At 41.0% G+C, this 17628-nt stretch overlaps 1 protein-coding gene and 1 long non-coding RNA gene across 2 annotated transcripts in view; one reads left to right on the forward strand and one right to left on the reverse strand.

Moving 5' to 3' along the window:
- Positions 1-16085, forward strand: part of LOC142071142 (uncharacterized) — a 72489-nt gene extending 56404 nt beyond the window's left edge. The window contains exon 4 of the long non-coding RNA XR_012667143.1: positions 14890-16085. This is a non-coding gene — a long non-coding RNA (uncharacterized LOC142071142). The remainder of the gene's footprint in view (positions 1-14889) is intronic.
- The window catches only part of RALA (RAS like proto-oncogene A), a 50147-nt gene that overhangs the window by 22772 nt on the left and 9747 nt on the right, over positions 1-17628 (reverse strand). The gene's annotated exons all lie outside the window — the stretch shown is intronic.

Genomic DNA, 17628 nt, shown 5'->3' on the forward strand with positions numbered 1-17628 from the left:
AAGAGTGCAGAAAAGGGTGCAAGTAAGTTGTTAGTTTACTTATAAGCTATTCATGCAAGAGTTAGCAATGCCCCTCTATTAGTAACTGTTAAAGCTGTGAACAAAACAGGTATTTCCTAGTTAACAATTGCTTCAGATGTTAAATTTATAGTAATTACAGTAGATATGGTTCCAAGTTCTTCCATTGTTGATAGGCTAACATCATATACTTAACCTTTGCCCTCCCATTGCTTTATGAACTTTCTTGTACATATAACAAGGTGGGTTTTCCGGTCATGTAAAGGATATTTCAGGCATCTAGGCCTTTGCAGACCAGGCTTACTATATTTTGTGCATTTGAAGTTGATCCCAAACCACCACGACCACATTTTGGACTGAAGTTCCAAATTCTGTACCTTTCAGATATTAATTTTCAATTTAGCCTGTACATGCTTGTGATTTGATGTCAAGCTTACATCTGATCATTTCAGATTTGTCACCACAGCATCTCAAAAGCTTTAGCAGTTTTTTCATTATATTTTATCCTACAGTAAATATAAAAAGTATCACCCCAATGGACGGTAAAGCTAATTGTTTTATCACAACCTTGTCAAGGTGCCCCACAAAATGCCAAAAAATATAATACGGTGATTTCATAGTGGAGCCACGCAGTGATCAGAACAAAACCTAAAGGCATCAAATGTGAAGAGATGGACTGAGATGACAAGGAACGGGCGCCATATCCTAGGAGTCCTAAAAGTAAAGGACTGGTTACGTACAGTGAAACTATAGGAAAACAGTGTAAATTAGCACTAGCTGAATACTCAAGCTGATTTCTAACCAGTTTTCCTAGTACTCCATGGCATATTTGCAAGACTTTGTACAACCAAGTTGGTAAGAACTAAAATGGAAAAGGTCAAACAGGATAGCACTAAGGTTACTTCCAAGAGCAAGCTTACTTTAGCAGCCCAGGCAACTTTAAAAACAAAAAATCCACAGGTATCTTCAGACATGACAGTTTACATGTTACTAACTTGTGTCTAGATCTGTGTGCACAAAAGATAAGTATACTAATTAAAGAACATTGGCTGTGTCCTAGCTTCCCCCATGTAAATTCATCTTAGGAAGTGGCAGTGCCAAATTCAACATATACTAATTTTCTTAAGGCATTTGAAGATTACTAGTAAAATGGTGGGCAAGTCTATGCTTGTTTTAAGGCCACAAAGATCTACAAATTTACAAGCAAAATCACCTTGGAAAGATCCATCGTGAAGAACTCTGAAAATATGAGAGGCATCATAATGTTCAGAACAGTTCTCTACATAAACCATAACCAATTCTTAGACAAGCATGCTCAATATAAAGTAGTTCATATATGTTATGTTGTCACAGATCCACAGGATCTGTGCTATGCCCTACCTTTTAAACAGACCCCTGATCCCCCTTCAGCATGCCAGACCCTACAAAGTGTCCCACTATTCCCTAAACAGTAGGCCACATGGCCACACTGCTGCCCCAAGACTGAGCATCTGGGATCCAGCATTCCTCTTTCACACCATGAGCTCTGACTAGTAAGTCCAACAGAAAAACTCTTGTTCAGGGACATTTTGCCCTTTTCAGAGATCAATGCACCTATCTGTCATGACACCAGACAGCCTTTTGAAAACAGATTAGGGTTTTTTGTGCGTTTGTTTTTTAAAGTAAACTGGAACACAGTACTGGGAAGTTTTTAGGTTAGTAGTATAAAGAAGCAAAGGGTAAGACCGAGCCAGGGCTCTCCATGGAACCATTTTAGTTTCCTCTCTGGTTCTGTCCCTGTGTATCTCAGTCCCAGATAAAAGAAAAGGAGTACTTGTGGCACCTTAGAGACTAAAATTTGAGCATAAGCTTTTGTGAGCTACAGCTCACTTCATCGGATGCATTCAGTGGAAAATCTCCCCACTATATTTTCCACTGAATGCATCCGATGAAGTGAGCTGTAGCTCACCAAAGCTTATGCTCTAATAAATTTGTTAGTCTAAGGTGCCACAAGTACTCCTTTTCTATTCACGAATAGAGACTAACACGGCTGCTACTCTGAAACCAGTCCCAGATAAGCGGTCATGTCTGTCAATGTCAGCTCTTAGCCTGTCACTTCTTGGTCCATTGTTCTCTTCCTGCTGACCCATGCTGACTTCACATTGTTTTCTATTTTTAGGTGTCAAATATTCATGGGGTTCATGTCTTTCTAGATTCTCCATTAATATAGGTCAGTGTCAGCCAGTCCTCAATGACCCATTTACACCCTCCCAGACAGTTGTGACATAGCCACCTCATGTCTCCTGTTCTGCACTGAAAGAGCAACTTAACCCTTTTGCATCCACTGGGTATCAATCCCTAATCAAGTCACTACCATGCATGAAAACGACAGAAAATTCCCACTTCACATAGGAAGAGTAACAGTGACATGAACACAGCCAGAAGTGTCAGTTCAAGAACAGTTGCATATATACCACCTGTATTTGATGTTTGATCAAGGACAGCACAAAAAGCAGTCTATTTTGTGACTAAACTAGGGCTGTCAAATGATTAAAAAAATTAAGCATGATTAATAAAATTGCAATTAATAGTGCAATCATGCTGTTAAATAGACCACCATTTATTTAAAAATTTTTGGGTGTTTTCCACATTTTCAAATAAATTGATTTCAGTTATGCAGAATACAAAGTGTACAATGCTCACTTTATATTTTTATTACAAATATTTGCACTGTAAAAATGATAAAGCAAATAGCATTTCAATTCACCTCATAAAAGTACTGTAGTGCAATTTCTTTATCATGAAAGTACAACTTACAAATGTAGTTGTGTTACCTAACTGCACTCAAAAATTAAACAATGTAAAACAAGTCCACTCAGTTCTACTTCTTGTTCAGCCAATTGATAAGAGAAACAAGTTGGTTTACATTTACAGGAGATAATGCTGCCCACTTAATTACAATTTCACCTGAAAGTGAAAACAGGTGTTCACATGGCACTATTGTAGTGGCATGGCAAGATATTTACATGCCAGATGCACTAAAGATTCATATGCCTCTTTTCAGCCATGTTCCAGAGGACATGCTTCCATGCTGATGACACTTGTTAAAATGTTAATTAACTTCTTGACAATTCTCTCCCAAGGAGTTCAGTATGTTTCCTGCTTTGCTTTACCCGCATTTTGCCATATAATTTCATATTATAGCAGCCTCAGGTGATGACCTAGCACATGTTCATTCTAAGAACACTTACATTGCAAATTTGACAAATACAAAGAAGATACCAATGTTAAATTTCTAAAGATCGCTACAGCACTCAAGATTTAAGAATATGAAGTGCCTTCCAAAAAATCTAAGGGTGAGGTGTGGAGCATGCTTTCAGAAGTCTTAGAGCAGCACTCTGATGCAGAAGCTACAGAACCCAAACCACCAAAAAAGAAAGTCGACCTTTTGCTGGTGGCATCTGCATCAGATGATGAAAACACCACACTGCTTTGGATAGAAGAACCAAGCAGAACCTGTCATCAGCATGGATTCATGTCCTCTGGAATGGTGGTTGGAGCATCAAGGAACAAATGAATCTTTAGCTCATCTGGTATGTAAATGTCTTGTGATGCTGGCTACAACAGTGCCATGCAAAGGCCTGTTCTTGCTTTCAGATGTCATTGTAAACAAGAAGCAGGCAGCATTATCTTCTGCAAATGGTAACCAAATTTGTTTGAGTGATTGGCTGAACAAGAAGTAGATTGGACTTGTAGGCACTGAAGTTTTACTTTTTTTTTAAATGCAGGTTTTTGTACATCTACATTTGTAAGTTCAACTTTCATGATAAAGAGATTGTACTACAGTATTTGTATTAGGTGAATTGCAAAAATAATTTACAGTGCAAATATTTTTAATAAAAATATGAAGTGAGCACTGTACACTTTGTATGTGTTGTACTTGAAATTGATATATTTGAAAATGTAGAGAAACATCCCAAAATATTGACTAAATTTCAATCGGTATTCTATTGTTTAACAGCATGATTAATCATGATTGAGTTAATTGCTTGAGTTAACTGCAATCAACAGCCCTAGAACACACACACACAAATCAACAAACACATGGAAATCTGATCTTGCATTCTGGAAGTACAGTCATGTGGCCATGAAGTTAATCCTGCCTAGATGCAGGAGGAAAGACCAAAAAGGGGACCATATAAATACGTGCCTCATGTGTTTTCCTGGAAGAATACTTAAACTAGATCTCAAGACATGCATGTTTGTTGCCCAAGCTTTGCTCCCCACTTATTTGAATGGCAGGAAGAGAGGCATGTGAAAGTATCTGATTACTTTCATAGTGTCATGAAACTACTGTAGTTTTATTCCACATTCCTATACATACAAAAGCTATGTCATATTGACAATCAAACTCCTTCTGAAGACTCCCAGTTGCTTTAACACTATTACTGTTTAGTTTTCCAAAGTAATACTCTGGAACATTAACAGTTAGATACACTAAGAATGTCCCAAAATCAGGAACAATGTGAATTACTGACCACCACAAATATTAATGCCAATATTTGTACTTTGCTTGAATGAAAAAGTTTAACCCCATCAGGCTGAATTTCACCTTACTAGATAAAATGAAAGTTTGTTTGTAAGTTCTAAGACCATAAAGGACCACTGATCTGCCCAGAATGCCTGTATAACACAGGCCAAATAACGTCTATCAGGTGAAGTTATCCATGAAATTTGTACAAGTTCCATCATGTGATAGCTAATCAATCAAGAACTTGTTCTATTCAGGCAAAGGCCAGAACACAGAAATGGAAGTTACACACCTAACACAAGTCTACAATATGCCAAAAACCTTGGTGAATTCAGTAGTGTTTAGCCAATCTACAGTACAACTGTTTGGTTCTGCCATTTACAATGGCATTGCTTGGCTATTTTTACATATACACAACATAGCATGTAACAATGAAAACCAATTCTAATGTTATCAGAAGCGAGTGAATAATTTGCTACAACTTCGAGTTATTTTGCTTAGTTAGCAATCCATATGGTATTAGGACAAAACCGTCAGAACACATGACCCTCACTTTCAGGATATTTGTACAGACTATGAAATTAAGCATCAGATTAATTAATAGAAATTGTGGCAAGTGACCAATGCTACTGTGGTGGGTCCCGTGCTTTTCCTTAGCATGGTGGATCAGGGTGCTGCCCCTTGCCCCTATTCTTGGGCATTGTGGGTTCTGCTTGTGCCCCAGTGGGGGGAGGAAGAAGAGTGGGGAAAGGACCTGCCCCCTACTCTGGGTTCCAGCCCCTGCAGCTTTGCAGGCTGCTTACCCTCTTTCTGCTTGGGCAGGGTTTCCCTTCCCCTGGTTAACAGTACTCCTCCAACTCTAGTCAACTCTCCTTCCTCTCCCTTGTCTGACTGAAGCAGGGGGTTTGTTAGGTCTTGGGCAGGGCCTTAATTGGCTCCAGGTGCTTTAATTACCCTGTACTAACCCTCTCCTTAGTCCACAGAGAATAAGACTCTGATCTTCCTAGGGCTTATATACCTCCCATCACTCTCCTGCTGCCCTCTGGCCCCACTAGATCACAAAATAGAGAGGTCATTTAGTCCAGCCCCCTGCACTGAGAATCAGGTATACTTACAGTCTAACTCAGGGGTGGGCAAACTTTTTGGCCCGAGGGCCACATTGGGGTGCAAAACTGTATGGAGGGCCAGGTAGGGAAGGCTGTGCCTCCCCAAAGAGCCTGGACCCTGCCCCCATCCACCCTCCCCGCTTCCTGCCCCCCTCAGACTCTCCCCCCCCACCCCCGTGCTCCTTGGCCCCTGACTGCTACCTCCCAGGGCCTCTGCCCCTAAACTCCCCAGCACTCCACCCCCATCTAACCTCCCCCCGCACAGAACCTCTGCCCTATCCAACCACCCGTTCCCCATCCCCTGACCATCCGCTCCCAGGACCCCCCACCCCTAATTGGATAGGGGGTGGGGTCCTGAGGAGGGCAACCATCCCTGGCCCCCTTACCAGCCCCCAGAACCCTCTGCCCCTTATCTCACTCCACCACCCCCCTTACCATGCTGCTCAGAGCAGCACATCTGGGAGCTGTGCTGGAGCGAGACATGCTGCTTAGAGTGCTGCCCGCACAGTAGCGTAGCTGTGGGGCAGGGGGGACAGTAGGGAAGGGGCCAGGGGCTAGCCTCCCAGGCCAGGAGCTCAGGGGCTGGGCAGGATGGTCCCATTGGCCGGATGTAGCCTGCGGGCTGTAGTTTGCCCACCTCTGGTCTAACCTGTTCTTAAACACTTTCAGTGATGGGGATTCCACAACTTCTCTTGGAAGTCTGCTCCAGTGCATAACTATTCTTAGAGAGTGAGTTTTTGCTATTAAGTAAACAATCTCTTGCTGCAGATTTAGCAGATTACTGCTTGTCCTACCTTCAGCAGACATGGAGAACAATTGATTTGTGAATGTAATTCTCAATTTCTCAAGGTTCAGATTAAACACTTTCAAATTAATGGTTTTTGGGTAGATGCCAAATCTATTTCTGTTCACAGCTCCAAATATGATGGGTCTCAATCATAACTGGGTGCTCCTGTAAACAGTACTCCAAAAAGCAAACATCTATTTTAGTGGCTACAGAGATTGATAAAAGGGGCCGGAAACAAGTACTCTTGAAAATGCCAACACTTTTGCATGGAAGGTTGTAGTGCAGGAAATGCTGGCATGTGGGACAGGGCTCCTGTTACCCAATCCATGTTAAGATGATGCCACCAAATTAATGTTCTATGAATGTTATGTTGCGAAGTGTTACAGCTTGCCTACATGTCTGCTAGTTATTGAATGTGTAGAGTACAATATACATGGCATTCATCTTGAATCCAGTGTAGAGTTCTACTGGATTGTGTTTCCTGAGATCGCTAATTTTTTCAGAGCAAATATCCAGCAACAATAACTGAATTTCACTAGTGAATTCTCACTTGAGAGAACAGGTTACTCTATTAAAGAAAAAAATCAAAGACTTTACCATCCAATTACAAGCAAAAAAAGAGTGACTACCTCACGATACTAGTGTAAACTCATAGTACTTATTCAGCCTTAATATGTATTTGTTTAGGAACTCTCCCTCTACTATTTTACACAAGTCAGTGGCAAACTGCTTTTCCTGAAATTCTAGATATTGATTTTTTCATTCACAACCAACAGGATTTCATTATGAGGGCTTTACTGAGCGCACAGGTTGCTTCTCATGGGGAGTGTAGACACACCAAGACTTACAATTAACCTTTGAATACTTGGCTCAAGAGCACAAGCAGTCACATAATGTTACAGCATACAACTACGGATGTAAGAGGAAATCAGAACACAGACTAATCTCTCCCCTCCTGAATTTTTAGCGTTTCCCAAAGGGCTAAACTAAAACCTTTTCAAGCTAGATTTGAAGTTAACCTACAGTTTCTTGGTAATGAAAATTACCCATCCAAATAGATGTAAAAGCTATATGTCATTGATTCAAATTCTACTGTGAGGCCTAAGCAAGGTTCAAGATAAATTTGGCAGTGATAGGATACCATGTAATAGCTAATTTACTAGCTATGGCCCTAAGACATGCTGGGGGTGGAATCAAAAGTATTAGATCTGAAATCTGTCCTAGAAGGAAGCTGTAGATTAATAGTCCAAGGGTAGTTTATATATTAGTGTCCGGAACACTATATTAGGTGGTTTTGCTCTTTTCCCTGACAGAAATAAAGATAGGAAAGTTGGTTTTCCTCTCAGTACTATAGCAGAGCTTTCCAAATGTAATTGCTTGCATATTACACTAAAGATGAGGGGAGAATTCAATTTAAAAAAGTCTGACACCATCTTCCTACAGGAATTTTAAAAAGTAAAAGCAGTACAATATCTGCATTTAAAGAATCACTTACATTTTAAACCAAAGAGATCATATTTATTAACTGAAACAGAACCTGAAACCTGCAACACATTATCAATAATTTAAGAATGATCTGCTAGAACTTACAACTTAAACTGTCTAAAGATGTTTTGTCCAATAATTAAGGTTACTTAAGAACAGGGTGCCAAAGCCTGCAAGATACATTTAGAACAAAAGAACAGCCGTACTGGGTCACATCATTAGTCCAGCTAGCCCAGTATCTGACAGTGGACAGATACTTCAGAGGGAATGAACAGAACTGGGCAATTATTGAGTGATCCTTCCCCCTTCATCCTGACCCAGTTTCTGCCAGTCAGAGGCTTAGAGACACCCAAAGCATGGGGTTGCATCCTTGACAAACTTGGCTAATAGCCATTGATGGACCTATCATCCTGAACTTTAACCCAGTAGTACTTTTGGCCTTCACAACATCCCCTGGCAACGAGTTCCACAGGTTGACTGTACACTGTGTGAAGTAGTACTTCCTTTTGTTTTAAACCTGTTACCCAATTAATGTCCGACTCTGTGGTTCTTGTGTACTGTGAAGGGGCAAATAACACTTCCCTATTTACTTTCTCCACACTGTTCATTATTTTATAGATCTCTCATATCCACCTTTAGTCATCTCTTTCCTAAGAGAAATGGTGCCAGTCTTTCTAATCTCCCCTGATACGGAAGCTGTTTTGTATCCCTAATACATTTGTATTGCCCTTCTTAGCACCTTTTCTAGTTCTAATCTTTTTCAGATGGGATGACCAGAACTGCCCATAGTTCAAAATGTGGGAATAATATGGATTAATATAGTGGTACTGATATTTTCTGTATTATCTATCCCTTTCCTAATGGTTCCTAACATTGATTTTTTTTGACTGCTGCTGCACACTGAGCAGATGTTTTCAGGGAACTATCCATGAGGACTCGAAGATCTCTCGAGTGAGAACAGCTAATTTAGACCCCATCATTTTATAGATAAAAAGTAGATAACTTTCTCCCCACATGCATAACTTAGCACTTAACACTGTCATCTGCTGTTTTGTCACTAGCCACAGGGAGATCCCTTTGTAACTCTTTGCACTCTGTTTTAGATTAACTCTTTAGAGTAAAAAGAAAAAGGAGTACTTGTGGCACCTTAGAGACTAACCAATTTATTTGAGCATAAGCTTTTGTGAGCTACATCTAGAGTAATTTAGTATTCTCTGCAACTTTGCCACCTCATGATTCACCCCTTTTCCCATATCAGGTCAGGAACCAGTACAGATCCTTGGGGGATCCTGCTATTTACTACTTTCCATTGTGAAGACTGATCATTTAATTCCTGTCTTTTGTTTCCCATCTTAACCAGTTACTGGTCCAGGAGAGGATCTTCCCTCTTATCCATGACTGCCTACTTTGCTTAAGAGCCTTTGATGAGGGACCTTGTTTAAATGGAGCTTTCTGAAAGCCCAAGTACACTATATCAACTGGATCACCCTTGTCCACACACTTGACCCCCCCCCCCCCGCCCCAAATTCTAATGTATTGGTGAAACATTTTCCTTCACAAAAGGTGTGTTGACTCTTCTCCAGCATACATGTAGCTGATGATTGGAAACTATGGAAAAGAACAAAATTAGTCTGGTACTGAAGTTAGGCTTACAGATCTGCAATTTTTGCCCCTGAACCTTTTATTGAAAAAATTGGCACCACACTGGAGAACAACTGATCATCTGGTACAGAGGTGGATTTAAGCGATACAATAGGTACCACAGTTAGCTCTGCAATTTCATTTGAGTTCCTTCAGAACTCTTGGGTGAATGCAGTCTGCTCTGTGAATTATAGTTTATCATTTTTTTCCAAAACTTCCTCTACTGACCTCAATTTGCAACAGTTCCTCACATCTGTCACCTAAAAAGACTGGCTTGAGTATGGGGGGGAATCTCCCCTATATCCTCTGCAGAGGAGACAAATGCAAGGAAATAATTTGATTTCTCTGCAATGGCCTCATCTTCCTTGATTGCTCTATTAGCACCTTGATTGTCCAAGGGCTCCACTGCCTGTTTGGCAGACTTCTTACATCTGATGTAAAAAAATGTGTTGTGTCCTTAGCTAGCTGCTCTTCAAATTCTTTCTTGGCCTGCCTTATTACACTTTTACATGACTTTCTCACTAGCATATGACTTCCAGTTTTTAAAGGATGCTTTTTTGCCTCTGCCTCTTAATCTGTTTAGCTCTGGCATCATTTATTTGGTCCTTTTTTTAAAAATTTGGGGTATACAATTAGTTTGAGCCTGCAACCCGCTTGGAGAGGAGTGAATTCTTTGAGAAAGGACCACATTTTAAGAGTGAAGGTTAAACCAATAGCAGACATGGTACCCTAGACTAGCATCTCAAACTTTGCCGTTATAGTTAATACTAGAAAATGCCCCCATTTTGTTCTGCCCAAAAATATAACAATGAGTTAAGCAGCATTTTTATAAGAGCATTTCTACTCTGAAAATTCCTTAAATGCCACCCTCTTACACAAGTCCGTCCTTTAGTCATCTACTTAACTGAAATGTTTTCACTGTTTTAATCCTGCTACATAGCCAACTCTACCAAAATGCAAGCTGAATTCTATTCCTTCTCATGCAACAGATTTACTAGAAGCCCACCATTTACACCTGTACAATCCTCATACTTTTCGTGGGGTTTCAGACACATAACATAGGAGCCACAGGATCTGCAGAACCTTTTGCATTGGTGCTGGAGGAGAAGGAGTAAACATGACAAGACAGGTTTTCCATTTCTCAGATCATCGTAGTAGCCCTTCTCTGTACCTGTTCCAGTTTGAATTCATCCTTCTTAAACATGGGAGACCAGAACAGCACACAGTATTCCAGATGAGGTCTCACCAGTGCCTTGTATAATGGTACTAACACCTCATCTCCACTGGAAATACCTCACCCAAGACCGCATTAGCTTTTTTCACGGCCACATCACATTGGCTGCTCATACTCATCCTGTGATCAACCAATACTCTGAGGTAGTTGTCCTCCTCCATTACTTCCAATGGATGTGTCCCCAGCTTATAACAAAATTTTATTAATCCCTAAATGTGTGATCTTGTACTTTTTACTATTAAATTTCAACCTATTACTCCAGTTTACAAGGTCATCCAGATTTTCCTGTATGATATCCTGGTCCTCCTCTGTATTGGCAATGCCTCCCAGCTTCATATCATTTGCAAACTTTATTAGCACACTCCCAATTTTTGTGCCAAGGTCAGTAATAGAAAGAATAAGATTGGTCCCAAAACTGATCCCTGAGGAACTCCACTGGTAACTTCCCTCCAGCCTGACAGTTAACCTTTCAGTATGACCCATTGTAGTCTCCCCTTTAACCAGTTCCTTATCACCTTTCAATTTTCATATTGATCCCCATCTTTTCCGATTTAACTAATAATTCCCCATGTGGCACCGTATCAAATGCCTTACTGAAATAGAGGTAAATTAGATCCACTGCATTTCCTTTGTCTAAAAAAATCTGTTAACTTCTCAAAGAAGGAGATCAGGTTAGTTTGGAATGATCTACCTTTTGTAAAACCATGTTGTATTTTGTCCCATTTACCATTGACCTCAATGTCCTTAACTACTTTTGCCTTCAAAATTTTTTCCAAGACCTTGCATACTACAGATGTCAAATGAACAGGCCTTTAGTTACCTGGATCACTTTTTTCCTTTGTTAAAAATAGGAACTATGTTAGCAATTCTCCAGTCATATGGTACAACCCCTGAGTTTACAGATTCATGAAATTGCAAGTCCATTAGCAAGAATTTTTAATGTGCCAGTTCCTTTAATATTCTTGAATGAAGATTACCTGGGCCCCCCGATTTAGTCCCATTAAGCTGTTAGAGTTTGGCTTCTACCTCGGATGTGGTAATATTTACCTTCATATCCTTATTCCCATTCATTATCCTGCAATTATCCCTAAACTCCTCATTAAAGACGGAGGCAAAATATTTGTTTAGATATTGGGCCATGCCTAGATTATCCTTAACATCCACTCCATCCTCCGTGTTTAGTGGTCCCACCTTTGTTTTCTTCTTATTTGAAGATAGAACCTTTTACTATTTGTTTTAATTCCCTTTGCAAGGACCAACTCTACATGGTTTTTGGCCTCTCACTTTATCTCTACATTTTCTGACCTCAATAAGGTAGCTTTTCTTGCTGATCCCTCCCATCTTCCACTCCTTGTAAGCTGTCTTTTTTCTTAATTACCTCTGAGATGCTTGCTCATCCAGCTTGGTCTACAACTCCTGCCTATGAATTTTTCCCCCTTTCTTGGGATGCAGGCTTCTAATAGTTTCTGCAACTTTGACTTGAAGTAATTCCAGGCCTCCTCCGCCTTTAGATCCACAAGTTCTTCAGTCCAATCCACTTCCCTATCTAATTTCCTTCATTTTTTGAAGCTAGTCCTTTTGAAATCAAAAACCCTGGTCACAAATCTGTTTTTGTTTATCCTTCCATTTAGTTTGAACTGAATTACATCATGATCACTTGAGTCAAGGTTGTCCCCTACAACCAGGTCTTCTATGAGGTCTTCACTACTCCCCAGAAATCTAAAATGGCATCCCCTCCTGTTGGTTCCGCAACTACTTGGTGAAGGGATCCATGAGCTATTGCATCCAGGAAAAACTGAGCCCTACTATTGTTACTAGCACTTGTCGTCCAGTCTATATCTGGGAAGTTAAAGCCTCCCATGATCACACAATTCCCATTAATGTTTTTAATGAAGTAAATACTATCCATATCCAAATCAGATCTTGGTGGTCTATAGCATACCCCAAGCACTATTCCAGGGGAGGCTCTAGCAGCTTTCTTCCCTAATGTGATTTTTGCCCAGACAGACTCTTATCCATTCCATCACTTCTTATTTCTTTAGTCTACCTCATCAATATACAATGCTACTCCACCACCTTTGCCTTTATTTCTGTCTTTCCTAAACAGCACATACCCTTCAATACCTGTACTCCAGTCATGACTACTATTCCACCATGTTTCTGTTATCCCTATATCATCTGGTTTCACTTCCTACACCAGGAAGTCTAGTTCCTCCATTCTGTTACCTAGGCTCCTCGCACTGGTATACAAACATCTGAATTTTTGCTGTTTGGCTTCGCTCACATTCTTTACCCGATTAGGCCCAGACATTCTACTGCCAGTATCACCTATTAGACTGGTATCTACACTACCCTTCCTCATGTCTATTCACCTACCCACGGCAGTATCTTTTACTTTGTTTTCTTCCCTCTCAATGTTAAAATCTGGCATGGAGATTGCCTGGACATCTCCCAACCATCTCCCCCAAATTTCTAGTTTAAAGCTCTCTTAATCAGTTGTGCCAGCCTCCATCCTAGAAGTCTATTTCCCTCCCTACTCAGGTGAAGTCTATCCCGAGAGACCTGTCCTCTGTCCATGAATGCCTCCCAGTGGCCATATATCCCAAAGCCTTCCTTATAGCACCACTGCCTGAGCCATCTGTTGATCATCATAATCTTGTCACACCTTTGTTGTCCTTCTCCATGAAGAGGCAGAATCCCACTGAAGATCATCTGAGCCTTGATAGACAGCACACCCTTCTGTTCTCTGGATCAGCTCTGGTTACAGGCCTGTCTATTCTTCTCAGTAAGGAGTCCCCAATCATGTAGACCTGCCTTTTCCTGGTGATGGTGCGATTCTCCGGTCTATCCCCTGTTCCCTCTGGCTGCAAGTCCTCTTGATTCCTATTCTCTTGCAATCCTCTTCAACCCATCCTGTATCCTCCTGGGGCTCATATTTGGTGTTATTTCCATCGACTCTCCTTTCTATAGAACTAGCTGCTCTTTTCTTCCTTGCCCTCCCACCTTCAGTGACCACCTGCTGTGGCCCTTCTTCATTTTCCAACTCCGCAAATCTGTTCCTGAGCTCTATTTCTTCTTCACTGGCCCATCTTTTCCTCTGCCTGGTTCTCTTAGTCACATGCTTCCACTGTCCATTTCCCTCACCCAGCAGTCTCCCCTCAGAGTTTTTTGGTCCTGCTTCTATCTGCAAGTCTGAGCTTTTCCCTTCAGGCTTCTCATGTCTTTGCTCCATCATCTGCTCAAACCCCCTTCTATTACTCAACCAAAATTTCCACCTGCATCTCCAGTCCTCAGATCTTTTCTTCCATCAGCTCTATCTGGTGGCACTTCATGCAGACAAAGTTCAGGTACCTCCTCCAGGATCATGTACATACCACAGCTTCCACATCCAGTCATCTTCATTGGGTCTTCTACTGCTTGGGTCACTACCACTGCTGCCTCTGGATCTGTCATAGCCTTCCCACCTAAATCCTGTTAGTTCAGGAAACACAAACCAAACCACCCCCCACACCGAAAATACCCCAACGAGCACCAAAACACTGCCAGAACACTACACACTCCCTTCATTAGCCTAGCTGTTCCTCTGCCTGGTTCTCCTAGTCTTCCCCCAAACTCCCCTTGCAAACTCCCCTGTTTTAGCTGTTTGCTGACTCCTGTGCAGCTGCAGGTGCTGCTGCTGCTGACTGGCTGACTTCCTTTATAGGACCCCTAATCAGAGAAGCCCTGCTCCCTAGTCAGGGCTCAGCTTCTCTCCCAGTCCACTGCCCCTACCAGCCTCTACAAATGTTTTCTCCAACAGAACTCCCACTCAAACTCCCTTCACCAAACTGAAGCCAACTGTGCACAATATGCTCCTGAGCTCGCAGCTAGCTTCAAAAACAGTGCTTTTGTTAAGGTATCCTCCCCCAACCCCAGGTTTTGAATGCAAGACCTATCAACTTGTCCTAGTTTTGGACCAGAGAAAAAGCATAAATGAGTAGCTTCACTTTCATATACTATGTCAGAAATTAGGTGCTGTCTCACTCCACAAAGAAACTTTTGGTCTGTTTCTGAAGCATATTAAGACAGTATATTAAAGTGATCTAATACTTTTGCTACAAATACTTAGAGGCAACAAGGCAAACAGGATCCTCCACAGGACAGACAACACTAAGGATCAGCCAACATGTATGCTACTGTACAGCCACAGACAGATGAGATCAAGAAGCAATCATGTTTACGCTCAAACTGATCTACACCGATGGGACAGTTTTACCTTCAGGCATGTCACTCACTTTGAAAAGTGATCCTGACGAAAAGCCACACCCCCCCCCCCCAACTTTTCATAGGCTTATTTACATGGGTAACAGCTAAGTGTCTTTGATTCCTGCCCTTACATGCATTTCTGGATGTAGAAAATGAATTTGCAAAATACAGATTCCTGAAGAGAAGACTAAATAAGGTCATGCAAAGTATGTATTTCAACATGCTCCCTTAACTGACATATGTAAGTACCTCATTAATGCCCAGGTTCAATGCTCTGCGATAATTTATAAGTCTATCCACTAGATAACGTTCCATTTACTATAAATATTTAAGGCACCTGTGTGACGTTATTGTCATAATCTGGGACTGTCTAGATCATTGGTGCAACCAAGGTCCTGTAGTGGCACCAAATCTTATATAAGGGGGTCAAATGAGGTGTCTAAGACAAGGTTATGGTTTGCCGATTATGATTATGCTGTCCGTGTATCATTTTTGTAGTTGAAGTTATGAATATTGGCTCTATACTGTCTGTATTTCAAGCTTATGCTATGCTTCTGGGTGACACCCCAGACAAGTTGGTGTCAGCTCTGCCTAGCCTGCTTGATGGCCCATTAAGGACCATCAGCTATACAACTGACCCACTGAGACGGCAGACACGCCTTGTGACTCAGCAAGGTATGCAGGGATATGCCTAGGGACAGAACTCTGAGGTTTTTCCATCCCATGTGGTGGACAACTTGTCTTTGAAACAAAGAAAGAAAGACCACATGGCAAGAGAATATAAAAAGCTGCTGCAGCTCCATCTGGTCTTCAATCCTGCTTCTTACCTCTGGAGGAACTTTGCTACACTGAAGCACTGAACAAAGGACTGATGACCATCCCAGCTGTGGATTTACTCCAGAGACTTGATTTGAACCTGCAGTTTATTCTGTCACTGCTACAAGCCTGAACCAAGAACTTTACCATTACTTATGTAATTGATTCCATTTAACTGATTCTTGCTCCCATCTATATATCTTTTTCCTTTTATGAATAAACCTTTAGATTTTAAATTCTAAAGGACTGGCAACAGTGATTTGTATATTGACCTGGGTCTGGGAGTTGGTCCTTTGGGATCGAGAGAACCCTTTTTATTTTACTGGGGTATTGGTTTTCATAACCATTTGTCCCCATAACGAGTGGCACTGGTGGTGATACTGGGAAACTGGAGTGTCTAAGGGAATTGCTTGTGTGACTTGTGGTTAGCCAGTGGGGTAAAACCAAAGTCTTCTCTGGTTTCAGAGTAACAGCCGTGTTAGTCTGTATTCGCAAAAAGAAAAGGAGGACTTGTGGCACCTTAGAGACTAACCAATTTATTTGTGAGCTGTAGCTCACGAAAGCTCATGCTCAAATAAATTGGTTAGTCTAAGGTGCCACAAGTCCTCCTTTTCTTTTTGCGAAAGTTCTGTTTGGCTGGGCTGGTTTGGTTTGCCTTGGTGTGCATAGAAACCCTTGCCTTGGGCTGTAACTGCACTGCTTTAAGCAATTTGTCCTGAATTGGCATGCTCAGTTGGGTCCTGCCAGAACCAGCATCATTACAACCTGTCACGAAGCAGTGGTTGTGCAAGCACTCAAAAACTCCATAGTTAAAACCAAACCTTTTTACAGTTTGTAATCTATAATTGAATCAAGTTCCTCCCATGTGTGTTGCCTCCTTTTGCTAGGAGGACAGAGTGAGACAGGGTCCTGATACTTATCTCTACTTGGTAATGCACTCCATTAACTTCCAGTAAGACAAAAGAATGCTAGGTTTTACATGTCTGACACTCAACTCTATGATATTTGGCTAAAGCTATCAATTTCCTCAAACAGGAAGTTGATGGACAAAATACAACCGAAAAACTAAGTCAATTTTTCAGCCACTTCTTGCAATCAACATTTAACTTGCACTTGTAGCTTAGTTGAAAAAACACAAAAAACCAAACCTTTAAAGTGTCAGAGCTTGTCCGAGTTTGAGTGTCTTAGTTGTCATCTTTGGTTAGATTCAGTTCTAGAGCTGTTAGTGGAGGAGAAAGTTTTAAAGCACATTTTCAGCAGCTGTAGATCCCAGAAGCTTCATATGTATTTACAAGGTTCTTACATGCTTGGGCAAATTATCTTAATTTTCCATGTGACTAGACTAACATCGGGGAAAAATTTTAGTCTCTTCCCTTTCTGACGACAGTTTAGTCTTATTTGAGGCCTGGAAAGAATCAGTTCACTCACTCAGTTTCATTGTTCGAGTTACCATACTATGCTGTCATGTATGTAGTTCTCATCTAATTCAAGGGTCATGAGATTTAAATTTTTCTGTAGATGTGCCTGCTAAAAGTTTTGGTTTTAATTTAAAAGACAAGTACTACAAGGCATTTTACCAACCGGATACAAGTTTACATGTCGAGGAAGAAACCAATTTGATATTACAAAATCTCCCAACAGTTATATGTTTTTCCCTTTCCTTGATTATCGTAAGGATGAAGAGTACTGATAGTGTTGGTCCTAGGACAGAGTAAAACTGTTGTCATAGTTAAACATTAACATTTAGCATTAAGATGAAAACTGGGTTACTTAGCAGCAAGTTTCC

The sequence above is a fragment of the Caretta caretta genome, chromosome 2, assembly GCF_965140235.1.
Source record: "Caretta caretta isolate rCarCar2 chromosome 2, rCarCar1.hap1, whole genome shotgun sequence".
NCBI lineage: Eukaryota > Metazoa > Chordata > Testudines > Cheloniidae > Caretta > Caretta caretta.